Source organism: Heptranchias perlo, chromosome 22 (genome assembly GCF_035084215.1).
Source record: "Heptranchias perlo isolate sHepPer1 chromosome 22, sHepPer1.hap1, whole genome shotgun sequence".
Taxonomy (NCBI): Eukaryota; Metazoa; Chordata; class Chondrichthyes; order Hexanchiformes; family Hexanchidae; genus Heptranchias; species Heptranchias perlo.
This window is the reverse complement of record NC_090346.1, coordinates 30,894,674-30,910,084: the sequence shown is the minus strand read 5'-3', so window position 1 is coordinate 30,910,084 and position 15,411 is coordinate 30,894,674.

Here is a 15,411-nt window from a genome sequence, read left to right as displayed (position 1 = left end):
AAGTTAAGGAGGAGAAGTGTGAAATATTGGATGGGATAAACTTAGTGAGAGAGGAAGTAATAAGGGGATTAGCATCTTTGAAAGTACATAAATCGCCAGGGCCGGATGAAATGTATCCCAGGTTGTTAAAAGAAGCAAGGGAGGATATAGCGGAGGCTCTGACCATCATTTTCCAATCCTCATTGGATATAGGCGTGGCGCCAGAGGATTGGAGAATGCTAACGTACCGTTGTTTAAAAAGGGAGCGAGGGATAGACCGAGTAATTACAGGCCAGTCAGTCTAACCTCGGTGGTGGGCAAATTATTGGAATCAATTCTGAGGGACAGGATAAACAGTCATTAAGAAAGGCATGGAGTAATCAAGGACAGTCAGCATGGATTTGTTAAGGGAACGTCGTGACTGACTGAATTGATTAATTATTTTGAGGAGGTAACAAGGAGGGTCGATGAGGGTAGTGCATTTGATGTAGTCTACATGGATTTTAGCAAGGCTTTTGACAAGGTCCCACGTGGCAGACTGGTCAAAATAATTCAAGCCCATGGGATCCAAGGGCGAGTGGCAAGTTGGATCCAAAATTGGCTCAGTGGCAGGAAACAAAGGGTAACAGTCGATGGGTGTTTTTGAGACTGGAAGTCTGTTTCCAGTGGGGGTCTGCAGGGCTCAGTACTAGGTCCCTTGCTTTTTGTGATATATATTAATGATTTGGACTTAAATGTAGGGGGCATGATTAAGAAATTTGCAGATGATACAAAAATTGGCCATGTGGTTGATAGTGAGGAGGAAAGCTGTGGACTGCAGGAAGATATCAATGGACTGGTCAGGTGGGCAGAAAAGTGGCAAATAGAATTCAATCCAGAGAAGTGTGAGGTAATGCATTTGGGGAGGGCAAACAAGGCATTTACTCATTTAAAAAGTACCTGGATGTACACCTGAAGTGCCGTGACCTACAAGGCTTTGGACCAAGTACTGGAAAGTGGGATTAGGCTGGGTGGCTCATTTTCAGCCAGTGGGCCGAATGGCCTCCTTCTGTGCCGTAAATTTTCTATGATCCTATGGTTCTATGAATGAGTGAGAGGATGGGGTTAAGGAAGGGTGACTGTGACAAAAATATTTTTGTGTAAGTTTTAGCATTGTATTTGCTCCTTTACTTCAGCGATGATACCTAAGGAATTAAAAACCAGGTTCACCCACAGAAATCAAGTCAAGTCAATAGCCCCGATTTTAACTGGGGTCGATGGTCGAGCGTGGGGCCGATGAGACGAGTGCTAGTTTGCCCCGATCACCGACGTTAGGCCTGGACCATTTTAACTCCTGGGCTTCATTTAAATATACCCCACCTGACTCCCACCTGAACTGGGCGTCAATGACGTCAGGCTTAGGGGTAGGAGTTGGGCAAGTGCAAGAGGCGGAGGACCCACGGGGATGTTCCCGGGCAGTCCAGTCAGTGGTGATCGTGGTCGGGGGTGGGAAGCCCTGGGTTTCCTTGTGTGGCCCAGAAGAGCCCTTCAGATCCCAGGGTTTCCACCCATCTCCTGCTGAAGTTACGGTGGGAGATCGGGAGACACCCACGGAAATTCACTATAATGTTGAAGATACGTAAGGCTCACATTAGAGAGTCTTTATGGATATTTCACTTAATTCAGATTTTTTTGAATTTGATACAATTTGTTTTTTTTAAAGGATCATTTTCTGTTTCAATGTTTTATTAAATGTGGCAAAGAATATTTTACAGATTAAAGCAGCTGAATTATTTATGAAAAATTCAATGGAGCTATAAGATCAATTTGACATTCCTGCATTCTCAGCAAGAAGGCATACTCACAGGGAGCACAGGATGGAGAACCAAGGCTGCAATATTGTAACCTTTTCTTTGACCTGCGTTTTCTTCAAGTGTGGCCTCCCTCCTGGGAATGCAGAATTAACTGTCATAAGTTCAAAAGAAGTCAACATAAAAATATAATGAACAAAATCAGTAACGGATTAATAATTCCTTTTAGATTGTCCCTGAATAATAAAAATATCTATTGATTAACAAAATTCTGCCTGCCTTCAACTCTTTGTCCCATTTCCATCTGTTGGTTGCAATAGAATTATGATCTACGTTATGAAACCCCCATATTATGGAGCCCTCCTATCTAACCTAGTTTCAGAACTTAGAAATTATCTCAAAGTGCAGAAGTCAGGTTTCCAGCCAAGCTTAACTAAATTAAAATTCATATATACAAGGTGCTTTATTTGGCAATCAAATACATCCACAAGCAACAATGAGCTCACATATCAGACACCAGGAACAGAATAATGTCTGCAAAGGACAAAGCACCTCTCCTTAAAGATATCCATTTCTATCTACAAATCTTTGTTTAATATACAAACACAAAGAATAAACTATTCAAAACAAAAAAACCTACTGCTGTTTGCATCAAATGCAGCATTAGCAATTTAAGACAGTAAACTAGTCCTATAATGTGATCCACGAGCACCTTGTTTTTAATCTCTTGAACAACTGGCACTCAACTGAATTTCATTTTCAACTGCCATGAGCAAATCTGCACATTTGTAACAGAATGTTGGCCAAAGTGGAATAGTGATGACAGTGAACCCAGCCACTGTATCATGGTCGTTACACAGAGCTTTTACCATTTCTTACCAGAATAACAAAGAAAATGATAACCAAGTCACTAGTATACTTCCTCTTCATTATTTATCTTTTTAATGAGGCACTCCCGTTATGTGAAAGAACCATGGCGAATAGATGTCCTGATTATTATAAGTCACGGATGACTCAATACAGTCCTAGCACATTTTTCTGCCCAATCAACCTTATTGTTAAATACCATGATGTGGAGATGCCGGTGATGTTAAATACCATAGCAGCCAACATTTCAGTTTTAGTATTCTTTCTGTCATTCCTTTGCTTTAATAATCTCAAACAATTACCAACAGAAGGAAACCAAACAAGCTTTTATTTCTCCTCCAATTTTCTCTCCCTGCCTCCTTTTCTTTTGAATATGTTCCTATGTTAATTCATGCTGCACTACCAGCTGACTCCAGTATCTCAATAATACATATTGTGACTTGTCGGATCTTTCCAAATGCTTGGTTTCATTGGTCAGAACATTGAATACAGGAGTTGGGATGTCTTGTTGAAGTTGTACAAGACATTAGTAAGGCCACACTTGGAATACTGTGTACAGTTCTGGTCACCCTATTATAGAAAGGATATTATTAAACTAGAAAGAGTGCAGAAAAGATTTACTAGGATGCTACCGGGACTTCATGGTTTGACTTATAGGGAGAGGTTAGACAGACTGGGACTTTTTTCCCTGGAGAGTAGGAGGTTGAGGGGTGATCTTATAGAAGTCTATAAAATAATGAGGGGCATAGATAAGGTCGATAGTCAAAATCTTTTCCCAAAGGTCGGGGAGTCTATAACAAGGGGGCATAGATTTAAGGTGAGAGGGGAGAGATACAAAAGGGTCCAGAGGGGCAATTTTTTCACTCAAAGGGTGGTGAGTGTCTGGAACGAGCTGCCAGAGGCAGTAGTAGAGGCGGGTACAATTTTGTCTTTTAAAAAGCATTTGGACAGTTACATGGGTAAGATGGGTATAGAGGGATATGGGCCAAGTGCAGGCAATTGGGACCAGCTTAGTGGTATAAACTGGGCGACATGGACATGTTGGGCCGAAGGGCCTGTTTCCATGTTGTAAACTTCTATGATTCTATGATTCTAAATAAGTGGCCATTCTTTCTTTGTGACCCTAAACAGCTAGTGTTACCATGACTACAGCTGCACCATTCCTTCCTTAACATGCACACTTCTAGCAGAGGTCATTGGCTATCAGTAAATTGTCGGAGCCTAAGCTAATATTTCCTCTCATAAGGATTTCGAGTCCACTTATAATTCAAATACTTCAAAGGGATGTGAAATAAATTGACCACAATAAACTGGGCTGAACTGTTAATGGGTAAACCTACAAACAGTGGGATGTGTTCAAATAAGTATGTTGTACAATACAAAACCAATACATACTCCTAAAAGGCAAAAGTTCCACTAGTGCAATTAAGCAACCATGGTCAACAAATGAGGTAAGAGGTAGCAAGCTAAAAGAAAACAGTTACACAAAGGCAAGCAAAACCTGGGGAATGCTACTTGTCACATCCCACCAATCAGAGTACATTCCCTTTAACCTTATTGTCTGCCTCCTACCTCACAATCAATTATCCACCCTTCGACACAAGATTACCTTTAACTCCGTGCGTTTTTATTTTTGATAATCTCTTGTGCGGAACCATATCAAATACCTTCTAGAAGTTCATATAGACTCAAAAAATTCAACTAGAATAGTCACTCTTGGCCTACACTTCACAAATCCATGCTGACTCTCTTTGATCAGCTCATACTTGCCCATGTGCTCAGTCACTCTGTCCTCATGTTAGATTCCAGTAACTTCCTCACAACTGACGTTAAACTGACAGGTCTGTAGTATCCCGGTTTCTCCCTCTCCCTCCCTTCTTAAATAATGTAGTGACATTTGCAAATTTCCAATCTGAAGGCACAATTACCAAATCCAGAGCTTTATGGTATTAAACGAAATAGTACATCCGTTCATTTAATCTTTAATAAACCTCCAAGTGTTTGACTCAGTGTTTGAACTCATTCTTGGCATATAGACGCAGGACTGCAGCCTTTGTCTATAATATAAGAATTCACATTCCTAACAATTGGCACCCCTTTAAGGACCACTGGTTAAGCCGCATGTAGATCACCTTCTCCTGGCACCGGCTGCATTCAGGGCAGCCCACTTCTACAAAGGGAGCCTCAAATGTTTGCATATGCAAAGGGCCTAACGCCTGTTTCAGACATGGGCCCTGGACGATTCTTTTGATGCTTACACCCATATGAGACTTCTGGCTCAGAATGTGCGCATTCACACCACCCGACTTATTGGATGTTTTGGTGACCGTTTTACGTCTGCAAAATGGGCGCAGCATCATCGAATTTCTAGGCCATAATTTCTGCATTTGCTGGCTGGAAATCGGATCTCTTAATTTACAAGGACATTCATTTCCATTTGAAATATTACATTCTTTTTAAAATGGGAAAAACACTTGAACAGTGTTGTGCAATAAGTGATTTATCTAACATGTTAAGACCATGTAACAATTTAAGTGAAGCCTGAAAAAGTTAACTTTTTGTATTGTTGAATACGCAATGGATCAATACATTTTGGTTATACACTGTATTTTTGGCTATTAGAAATGAGGAGTACATTACAGCGACTGAATAGTAAAGGTAAATGGACGGATGTACTGTTTAAATATCAATACTTTTCACATGACATTTTAAGTGGCATACTTAAAGGTGCTATTTTTTGTTTGCCGTGTTTCAAATGATTTCCAATATTTCTGTCCTTTGATTTCTAATTTCTCAGTTGGTGTTTCATGATGTATAGATTGATAGTAATTCCCTCTTTTCTCCAGACACCATCAACAATCATGCTTTGTCTACTCCCATCCATTTAGTGACCATTTTGTCCTCTTCAGGCTGCCAGCTTTTTACGTTTAACTCTCCTCTCTTTCAAATCCAACCAATGCACTCCAATAAATACAAGCATACTCTGCACCCTGTATCTCTTCAAACTGCACAGTGCAAAATAGAGAGAAAACACAAACAAAACATAACCTGTTGCTGTGTTATGACCAATCTGCATGTTGCAAGTAGGGCTCTAAGCTTCAAGAAACAGTTGATTTTTCATAGAGATCGCAAAGATGGAGTCAAGAATAAAATAGAAAACTGAAAAGAATTCTGTAAACGTTGGGATATGCCCTTAATAGGAAGAGAATATAATTTTCTAAATAATAGAATTTGGCCTGGTTGTTAGCTGGATATGTTTCTGATGGGGACGGTAGCATAGTGGTTATGTTACTGGACTAGTAATCCAGAGGCCCGGACTAAAATCTGGAGTCATGAGTTCAAATCCCGCCACAGCAATTGGTGAATTTAAATTCAATTAATTAAATAAAATCTGGAATTAAAATACCGGATTGTTGTAAAAACCCATCTGGTTCACTAATGCCCTTTAGGGAAGTGAAACCTGCCAGTCCTTACCCGGTCTGGCCTATATGTGACTCCAGACCCACAGCAATAGTGGTTGATTCTTAATTGCCCTCTGAAATGGCCCAGCAAGCCACTCAGTTGTAAAATCTCACTACGAAAAGTCATAATAAGAATAAAACCGGACGGACCACTAGGCACCGGACATGACAACGGCAAACCAAGCCCAGTCAACCCTGCAAGGTCCTCCTTACTAACATCTGGGGACTTGTGCCAAAATTGGGAGAGCTGTCCCACAGATGAGTCAAGCAACAGACTGACATAGCCATACTCACAGAATCATACCTTTCAGCCAACGTCCCAGACTCTTCCATCACCATCCCTGGGTATGCCCTGTCCCACTGGCAGAACAGACCCACCAGAGGTGGCGGTACAGTGATATACAGTCAGGAGGGAGTGGCCCTGGGAGTCCTCAACATTGACTCTGGACCCCATGAAATTTCATGGCATCAGGTCAAACATGGGCAAGGAAACCTCCTGCTGATTACCACCTACCATCCTCCCTCAGCTGATGAATCAGTCCTCCTCCATGTTGAGCACCACTTGGAGGAAGCACTGAGGGTAGCAAGGGCACAAAACATACACTGGGTGAGGGACTTCAATGTCCATCACCAAGAGTGGCTCGGTAGCACCACTACTGACCGAGCTGGCCGAGTCCTGAAGGATATAGCTGCCAGACTGGGCCTGCGACAGGTGGTGAGCGAACCAACATGAGGGAAAAACTTGCTTGACCTCGTCCTCACCAATCTACCTGTCGCAAATGCATCTGTCCATGACAGTATTGGTAGGAGTGACCACCGCACAGTCCTCGTGGAGATGAAGTCCCGTCTTCGCACTGAGGACACCATCCAACGTGTTGTGTGGCACTACCACCATGCTAAATGGGACAGATTCAGAACAGATCTAGCAGCTCAAAACTGGGCATCCATGAGGCATTGTGGGCCATCAGCAGCAGCAGAATTGTATTCCAGTACAATCTGTCACCTCAGGGCCCGGCATATTCCTCACTCTACCATTATCAACAAGGCAGGAGATCAACCCTGGTTCAATGAGGAATGTAGAAGAGCATGCCAGGAGCAGCACCAGGTGTACCTAAAAATGAGGTGCCAACCTGGTGAAGCTACAACTCAGGACTTCATGCATGCTAAACAGCGGAAGCAACATGCTATAGACAGAGCTAAGCGATTCCACAACCAACGGATCAGATCAAAGCTCTGCAGTCCTGCCACATCCAGTCGTGAATGGTGGTGGACAATTAAACCACTAACGGGAGGAGGAGGCTCTGCAAACATCCCCATCCTCAATGATGGCGGAGTCCAGCACGTGAGTGCAAAAGACAAGGCTGAAGCGTTTGCAGCCAGATGTGCCGAGTGGATGATCCATCTCGGCCTCCTCCCGATATCCCCACCATTACAGAAGCCAGTCTTCAGCCAATTCGATTCACTCCACGTGATATCAAGAAATGGCTGAGTGCACTGGATACAGCAAAGGCTATGGGCCCCGAAAACATCCCAGCTGTAGTGCTGAAGACTAGCTGCGCCTCTAGCCAAACTGTTCCAGTACAGCTACAAAACTGGCATCTACCCGACAATGTGGAAAATTGCCCAGGTATGTCCTGTCCACAAAAAGCAGGACAAATCCAATCCAGCCAATTACCGCCCCATCAGTCTACTCTCAATCATCAGCAAAATGATGGAAGGTGTCGTCGACAGTGCTATCAAGCGGCACTTACTCACCAATAACCTGCTCACCGATGCTCAGTTTGGGTTCCGCCAGGACCACTCGGCTCCAGACCTCATTCCAGCCTTGGTCCAAACATGGACAAAAGAGCTGAATTCCAGAGGTGAGGTGAGAGTGACTGCCCTTGACATCAAGGCAGCATTTGACCGAGTGTGGCACCAAGGAGCCCCAGTAAAATTGAAGTCAATGGGAATCAGGGGGAAAACTCTCCAGTGGCTGGAGTCATACCTAGCACAAAGGAAAATGGTAGTGGTTGTTGGAGGCCAATCATCTCAGCCCCAGGACATTGCTGCAGGAGTTCCTCAAGGCAGTGTCCTAGGCCCAACCATCTTCAGCTGCTTCATCAATGACCTTCCCTCCATCATAAGGTCAGAAATGGGGATGTTCGCTGATGATTGCACAGTGTTCAGTTCTATTCGCAACCCCTCAAATAATGAAGCAGTCCGAGCCCACATGCAGCAAGACCTGGACAACATCCAGGCTTGGGCTCATAAGTGGCAAGTAACATTTGCGCCAGATAAGTGCCAGGCAATGACCATCTCCAACAAGAGAGAGTCTAACCACCTCCCCTTGACATTCAACGGCATTACCATCGCCGAATCCCCCACCATCAACATCCTGGGGGTCACCATTGACCAGAAACTTAACTGGACCAGCCATATAAATACTGTGGCTACGAGAGCAGGTCAGAGGCTGGGTATTCTGCGGCGAGTGACTCACCTCCTGATTCCCCAAAGACTTTCCACCATCTACAAGGCACAAGTCAGGAGTGCGATGGAATACTCTCCACTTGCTTGGATGAGTGCAGCTCCAACAACACTCAAGAAGCTCGACACCATCCAAGATAAAGCAGCCCGCTTGATTGGCACCCCATCCACCACCCTAAACATTCACTCCCTTCACCACTAGCGCACTGTGGCTGCAGTGTGTACCATCCACAGGATGCACTGCAGCAACTCGCCAAGGCTTCTTCGACAGCACCTCCCAAACCCGCGACCTCTACCACCTAGAAGGACAAGAGCAGCAGGCACATGGGAACAACACCACCTGCACGTTCCCCTCCAAGTCACACACCATCCCGACTTGGAAATATATTGCCGTTCCTTCATTGTCGCTGGGTCAAAATCCTGGAACTCCCTTCCTAACAGCACTGTGGGAGAACCGTCACCACACGGACTGCAGCGGTTCAAGAAGGCGGCTCACCACCACCTTCTCAAGGGCAATTAGGGATGGGCAATAAATGCCAGCCTCGCCAGCGATGCCCACATCCCATGAATGAATAAAAAAAAACCCCACCAAATCACCATACTATCACATGTAGAACATCTCTGCAGACCCCTCAATTTTTAATTTTAGTGAGGACCTGAGCTGAGGCTGTTATATTGCAAACAGTAGAGGAAGATTTCCTCTGTGTATTATGTGTAGTGAAATCATAAACGGGTTCTTTATAAACAGGTTTATGTAGTACACATAGGAACCTCCCCCACCCTTGTGTTTTAGAAAGGACTCGGTGACCCAGGGTCCTATTGATTTGAGTACAATGACCACCACTTAAAACGTTCATGTTTAAAACGGGCAGTCGCTCGTTTCGGCCAAAAAGCAATAACCATTAGCCATTTGTATCAACGTCAATTTCAAAGTTGCTGGTTATAGCGTCTTAAGAGCTCCGTTTATTTCCGGCAAAACAGCTGTGCTTACTGTGATATTGTATGAAAATACATATATCACTTTTCTCGATTATTTTTATGTATGTATATATAAAACTGTCATGGAACTACACAGAGGGTAAACACTATGCTCCCTTCGCAGCACCCTTTCTGTAATAAGCTGGAAAATTAAATAGTGAAAAAAAAACTAAGAAATATCTACTGAAGCTCTGCTGATTTCTGATCTGATGGCAAGCCTGTTGATGATATAATTCAGTTCCTCTGCCCTGGGGAAGGTCCTGCTTGACACTATTCAGATTATGAAGCATTGCTGTTTAGTGTTCGTCACTGTTTAGTATTGAGCTGTGTTTCCCATGTGAGATTACAAAAGGATGGTGAAAAGGCAGCCTCGGTCCGATTTCCGTTCGGGGCATTACAGAGATGAGTCCTTGGGCGCTGGAGAGCGACAATTCCAGAGGAGAAGGGGGAAAGCTGGAAAGGATTGAAATAAGTAAGTCCTTGGTCAGGTCTTGGGCCCGGCAGTAAGGAGGCTGGTTCAGGTAGCGGTTTAGGGAGCAGCTGATGCTGAGGAGCAACGATAGCATATATATATGATATAGCACTACCACTTTCTACCAGCGATCGCGTATAACGGGCAAATTGCGTTTGCACGATGTAAGTGGTGGGAACTGTATTACGCTAGTTGAATTATAGGCACTGTATGTTTTTCTTGTTTATATTTTTTGGCTGGTTGTTGAGTTCTGTGACCCTGCTCATTGATAGTCCTGCAGTGTTTAGGTTATTCCACTGGTGCCCAGGATCACTTACTCATCCTAACAATCATGTGCACTTAATTCTATGAACTGAGAACAGATCAGTTTGACTAAGCACATTATTGCGAGAATATATCTTTCACTTATGGGATCACTGTTGGTGATACCTGTAAAGAGCAGGATAGCTATTCTAGTAATCTATTGGGCCAGGAATCACCCTGCACTATTTACTGCCCCACTCCCACCGACTTCCAGCCTTCTGCGCTTTTTGGAGTGGACCGTGAAACAGGTAAGCAATGCTCTCTCTGAAACGGGAAGGAGCCTGCTTAAATATGCAAGTTAGGTTCTGTAGGACCCCGATGCAATTTGGTGATTAACTGGGCAGAGCACAGGCTCTGCCTGATTCGCTCAGTGGAACTGAATGTTGAGTGGCCAAGCCTGGGGTCCTTAAAGGGACCACCGCAGGCTGTTCCGAAAACAACAACAACAACAACTTGCCTTTATATAGCGCCTTTATCTAATGTCCCAAGGCACTTCACAGGAGCGTTATCAAACAAAATTTGACACGGAGCCACATAAAGAGGTATTAAGAGGTAGGTTTCAAGGAGCATCTTAAAGAAGGAGGGAGAGGTAGAGAGGCTGAAAGGTTTAAAGAGGGATTTCCAGAGCTTTGGACCCAGGCAGCTGAAGGCACGGCCACCAATGATGGAGCGATTAAAATCGGGGATGCGCAAGAGGCAAGAATTGGAGGAGTGCAGAGATCTCAGGGGGTTGTAGGACTGGAGGAGGTAACAGAGATAGGGAGGGGCGAGGCCATAGAGAGATTTGAAAACAAGGATGAGAATTTTAAAATCAAGGCGTTCCTGGACCGGGAGCCAATGTAGATCAGCAAGCACAGGGGGTGTTGGGGGAATGGGACTTGGTGTGAGTTAGGATAGGGGCAGCAGAGTTTTGGATGAGCTCAAGTTTATGGAGGGTGGAAGATGGGAGGCCAGCCAGGAGAGCATTAGAATAGTCTAGTCTGGAGGTAACAAAGGCAGGGATGAGGGTTTCAGCAGCAGATGAGCTGAGACGGGGGGAGATGGGCAATGTTATGGAGGTGGAAGTAGGTGGTCTTGGTGATGGAGCGGATATGTGGTCGGAAGCTCATCTCAGGGTCAAATAGGACGCTAAGGTTGTGAACGGTCTGGTTCAGCCTCAGACAGTGGCCAAGGAGAGGGATGGAGTTGGTGGCTAGGGAACAAAGTTTGCGGCAGGGACCGAACACAATGGCTTCGGACTTCTCAATATTTAGTTGGAGCAAATTTTTGCTCATCCAGTACTGGATGTCAGAAAAGCAATGTGACAAATGAAAGGCAGTGGAGGTGTCGAGGGAGGTGGTTGTGAGGTAGAGCTGGGTGTTGTCAACATACATGTGGAATCTGACGTTATGTTTTCGGAGATGTCGCCAAGGGGCAGCAAGTAGATGACAAGTAGGAGGGGCCAATGGTAGATGCTTGGGGGGCTCCAGAGGTAACAGTTCGGGAGCAGGAAGAGAAGCCATTGCAGGTGATTCTCTGTCTACGACTGGATAGATAAGAATGGAACCAGCTGAGCATAGTCCCACCCAGCTGGACGACGGAGGAGAAGCATTGGTGGAAGATGGTGTGGTCATCCGTGTCAGAGGCTGCAGACAGGTGGAGAAGGATGAGGAGGGATAGTTTACCACGGTCACACTCACATAGGATGTCATTTGTGACTTTGATAAAGGCTGTTTCAGTACTGTGGCTGGGGCGGAAACCTGATTGGAGGGTTTCAAACATGGAGTTGCGGAAAAGATGGGCACAGATTTGAGAGGCGACAACATGTTCAAGGACTTTGGAGAGGAAAGGGAGGCTGGAGATGGGGCGGTAGTTTGCATGGACAGAGGAGTCAACAGTGGTTTTTTTGAGGAGGGGTGTGATGATGGCAGATTTGAAGGGGAGGGGGACAGTACCTGAGGAGAGGGAACCGTTAGCAATATCAGCTAACATCGGGGCTAGGAAGGGAAGTTGGGTGGTCAGCAGTTTGGTGGGAATAGGGTCGAGGGAGCAGGAGGTGTGTCTCGTGGTCAAGATGAGCTCGGAGAGGGCATGAGAGGAGATAGGAGAAAAACTAGAGAAAGTTGCAAGTTCAAGGCAGGCGCAGGGGGGTTAGGGGAAATTTGGCTTGGTGGGCTAGGGGAAGGGAGTGAAGTGGCAGAGGCAGCTGAACGGATGGTCTCAATTTTAGTGAAAAAGAAGTCCATGAGCCCCTCGCACTTTTCGTTAGAGGTGGGGGTGGAGGGGGCAGGGGAGAGGGGTTTAAGAAAACGGTTTGTAGTGAAGAGAAGCCAGGGGTTATCTTTGCATTCCTGGAATAGTGAGCAGTTTTGGCAGAGGAGAGCAGGTCCCGATAGTACTTTATGTGATCCAGCCAGATCTGGCAATAAATGGCTAAACCAGTTGTCCATCATAAACTTTCAAGTCTACGTCCCTTGGACTTAAGGGAGCGGAGATGAGGGCCATACCAGGGGGAACGAGCAGGGTGAAAAACAGGGAAAAAACCCACTGTGGCACTGTTTTTTGTTGGCAAGGTAGAGTATGAATGCTCCTTTAACCACACAAAAATCTTCCCACCCGCTGCCACTCCCTTGTGCCCCCTCCCCTTAAGAGCCTACTTCATGCTCAACTCTGTGAAAGAGCCGCTGAATTTGCTGCTCCCACCTCAACCAACAACTGCCTGTCAGTGCTTGTTCAGCACTGGCACCTGGTCGATTGTATTCTAATGAGGTCCAACCATGAATATTGGTCGAATCTCACACTGATTCCATCAGATGGACAGCAGGCTTCCAATGCCCACCTTTCACCTGATGGAAACAGACACACAGAAATGTAAACCCTTTCTAAATTACACATTGTCTTTGGCAGGAATGTGTTCGATGAGTCAAATTGTCTTTTCTTATTCCATACTTTCTTAGCAAAATGCAAAAGTAACGAATGTAGAGAACTTGTTTCAGCAAGGTGGAATACTACTCTCATTGTCATGTCATGAAGATTTAGCAATTCATGATTCACTTTGAAACCATCTTCAGGTGAGGCAAAGTAAATCCTATCTGGACTTCTGAGCTTCCAGTGCAAAAGATATACAGTACCATTAATTAACTAGAAGCAGAATGTTAAGGTGAAAGTCAGTCATTTTCTGGGTTCGGATAATCCTTGAGCAAGGATCTGATGAAGTCCGGCAACATCATCATGCATTCTTTTTAACTGCTATGTTGGTGATTTGTGACTTCATTTATAAGCCAAGAGATTGCTATTTGTGTGCCATTTGGGGTTCACTGTTGGTTACTAAAGGTTTTGGGGAGATTTTCTGCTTGCAGCTTTATTCATGTTTTTGGTCTGAGGTATATGTGGACTCCATGGGGGTGAAATTAGACTTCGATGGTAATACAAAATGGGCACTAGCGAATTCGCAGCTTGTTTTAATCCCCAGCCATTTTCTTTTCCATTGTACTGCCGATTTACCATCGGCCATCTTGTACTATCTCCGAAGTTGAATTACATTCCTTATTTCCCTCATAGCTGGCCAGCCAATGAAAAGGGAGAACCCATGGGCCTGAACTTCCAAGATTTTTTGGCGCAGAAAATGGAGCAGTTCTGCGCAGGGGATGCCAGAGATATGCCCATTCTACAATATATATTACATTCTGGTAGAAGTGGCGGCTGGTGGAAAATGAGCTCTTTGCAGGATGTATGAAAATGACAGGTTAATGACGACAAACGCTGCCATCCCTGAAACTCCACCATTTATGCCAAAATTATACCTGTAGAAAAGTGACCTGCATGATTAGTCAAACTAGGAAGTGGTTGAATTCACAGGCTTTGATTGTCCACAAACTCTTTGACTGGAACGATTGGAAAATTCTTTTCTCAGCTGTGCAAATAAAAAAGGATTCTGCATATTGCCTTTCAGTAGTTTCAGGCAGGAAAATCTTTTGCATCTGACCCTCTGTCATGGAGCCCTTATGGGGTTCTCAATGGCCATTATGAAGGATGTCCTTATGAAGGATGAAGAAGAGCAGAGTGGGGAAGATGAAATGAGAGAGGCACACAGGATAAGGCTGCGCCAAAGGAGAAGGTGGCCAAGTAGGAGGTGCCATTCCAATAGAATCTACAGACTCCCTTGATGATGTCTCAGAAGAAACGGCTTAACGAGGCAAAAATTCCGTAAGGAGGCATAGAAGGAAGTCTGTCCCCTATCGCAAACTGACCTCCAAACATCCTCTCAAACACAAATAACAAAGAACAGATAAACCTTGGTACACTGGACTTCATATAAAAAGTGGTTTTATTGTGTGAACATATATATTTACAACAAGTGCTTCTTGTTAACACCATGCCTCCCCTGGTGTCTCGCTCTGCTGTTCTTAAACCTAACTTGGTGCTGCACTCAGATGATATCTGAGGGCAGGAACACCAGTGGTGCTTGGTTGCACTGTAGTATCATGAGCCTCTTGGGACTGAGATGGTCCTCATTTCAGGCCTTCTGAGTTCCAGGACAACTCTTCAGCACTGCAGGTGTTCCTGGGCCTGTATCCTGACACCTACATGAGCAGACATCTGAGGGACTGACTAGGAGGGTCACATCAGCTGTCATCAAGAGAGAGGACAGCACTATGAAGTCCTAGACCTGAGTGCCCATTGATCAGCAGGAGGGCAGATCTGATGGTATCTGATGGATCCTGAGGGGTGGCACCCTTAAGGAAACCAATTGCCATTGTTCTACCAAACAGTCTCCTGAGGCCTGAAAGCTAGTGGTCAAAGTATCCACTTACTGGTCTGTCGGGGGGACGACAATAACAACTTGCATTTATATTGCGCTTTTAAATTTAAAAAAACGTCCCACTTGTTAAGGAAATTTTGGCACACACTGGGGTAGATCTTGACTTTGTGTGATAGTGTAAAATGGGTGATAGCAAGTCGGCAGCCTAATTTACATCTCTCCCGATTTTTATTTCCACTGGAGTCAAAGAAATAAATATCGGGAGAGATGTAAGACAGGCTCCCTATATGCTGTTATTTATTTTTTTACATTATTGCACAAAGTCAAGATCAACTCCAGTGCCATTAAATATGC